The sequence below is a fragment of the Acanthisitta chloris genome, unplaced genomic scaffold (genome assembly GCF_000695815.1).
Source record: "Acanthisitta chloris isolate BGI_N310 unplaced genomic scaffold, ASM69581v1 scaffold731, whole genome shotgun sequence".
NCBI lineage: Eukaryota > Metazoa > Chordata > Aves > Passeriformes > Acanthisittidae > Acanthisitta > Acanthisitta chloris.
Genome location: NW_008654130.1, coordinates 35,378 through 37,458, shown reverse-complemented (window position 1 = coordinate 37,458; position 2,081 = coordinate 35,378).

The following is a 2,081-nucleotide window of genomic DNA, read 5'->3' as shown; positions in this document are numbered from 1 at the left end:
TTCTGATTCAGGAGTTTCCAGACTGTACATAATTCAGATAACTAAAATAAACAGGAAAATTCACTCCTCAATAGTATAATTCAAGTCAGAAACAACACAATATTTTCGAATTCTTTGCTGGTCATTCAGACCAACATTAGAAATCCAGATATGTGACTCATTTTGAAGGACATCACCAAAAGGGAAGACCAGAGATCAGTCTGATTTTTGTCATCCATAGATTAATATGAAAATATTGCCCAGAGAGCTGTCTGGTTTTCCATATTTACTCAGTTTCTTTTTTTAAGTTCAGTTATATTCTATATACATGTCATCAAGGCCTCAGTCATGGCCATATACTAGTGCTGATGTCAAAATCAAGATTTATAGAGCAGCAAAATACTACTGTGTGGGCAATGACTTTATTTTGAGGTATAATGAATCTCAATCGATATCATAATAGAGATTATTAAGTGCTTTATTACAGACAGAATTATTGTTGCCATGCAGAACATATCAGCTTGTCACATAAAAATGGTGCTTTTTTTTCAGTGTGATAGTCAGGAAAATGAGTTTAAATTTGAGATCTAGAAGAAAACTGTTCTCAGAAATGATCAGAAAAAGCTTGTGAGCTTTCCTATCACCTGATATAGTTCACTGGTATGACTATAAGTCTGGAGTAACATAATTGGCTGATGAAGAGCAAAATTTGTTCTGTTATAGAAAAAAGTGAAAAATGGAAGCAGCAAACAAACACAAACATAGGTGAAACACTTGTGGTGGCTTAACACTAATGGAAATTGGGACTTTTTTGGTTTTAGTGTCAAGTTAAAGGTATAAACAGGCATTGGTAGAGTGGACTCTTAGTCTCAAGAAACCACTGATATTCAGAAATTGGAACCTCTCTCAAGGCAAGTGAGGAAGGAGAGAGAAGGACAAGGGAAAGGAAATAGGAGTTGTTTTTACTTCAGGAGTGGTGAAATATAGGTGAGGTATAGGTAATACTTGTGACTGATTTACTGATTAGTTAATAGTTTGTGACCAATGTGTTAATATTATTAGCTATTAAATATTAATTAGTTATATGTGTGTAAATATATGTATACACACAGAGCTAATTGTATGTATATAGTATGTGACCCATGCGTGGCCACAGTGAAATTGTTGCAGTCTTCCCATGTTTGCTGTTCCAAAAAGATTTTTGGAAAACCAAAGGGGAAACATAAATGAAGTGAAAATGCATGTTTTTTGAGGGCTTGGGGAATCTGGTCTTGAAACAAGACTTAAATATCTCAGTTTATTTTATCAGCAATGAGAATCAAGAGGTGACAGGTTTACAGTGGAGAAGTTCTTTCAAGGAGAGAGAGTAATGAGGTCTAGACAAGCATGTGACATGATCTTATAGCTGGAAGCTAAAATTACACCAGTGGAGACAGCAAATAAAGCACAGATTTTGAACTAGGAGCTCTGTTAACAGCATAACAAAAACCCCACAGATTTCTTCCCCATCCTCCTGATGTTCATGTCACTTCTTTGGAAAGTGTACTTCAAGTACAAGATACTGGTTCCAGTACAAGACTAGGTAGGTGAGCATTAATCACTTTTGAATACAGAGAACCATACTGGGTCTGTTAATTACTGCTTTTTGTGGACTACAGCTCTATGAACCTATTATGCTCACTCCTTTCAATCACAAAGTATTCAGAGATGAGAATCATTCTGTATTATTTGTTCAGATGTGGTATCTTCCTTTTGTGTCATGAATATAGGATATAAAAGTGATAGATATTCTTCTTGTTCCTTTAGCATTCAGGTCCCTTTCCCATCAGCTCAGAGCTCAAGCCTGAGATTGTGGATGCTGCTTTGTCATGCAGTCTATAGCTTTCATCACTGTCTTGTCATTTAAATGTAGGATTTTGGTTTCAGACGTGGATGTTATCACAGGATTTGGACATAATGCCATCATTGCTGCCATGCAGACATAGTCAGCATGTTAAACAGTGCTTAACTGAGTGTGGTCTTTTTCATGGCTCATACATTTGCTGTCACCTAAATTCTAAATTCCTAGACCTTGAGCACTAACCTTGAGGCCCATTGTCCTG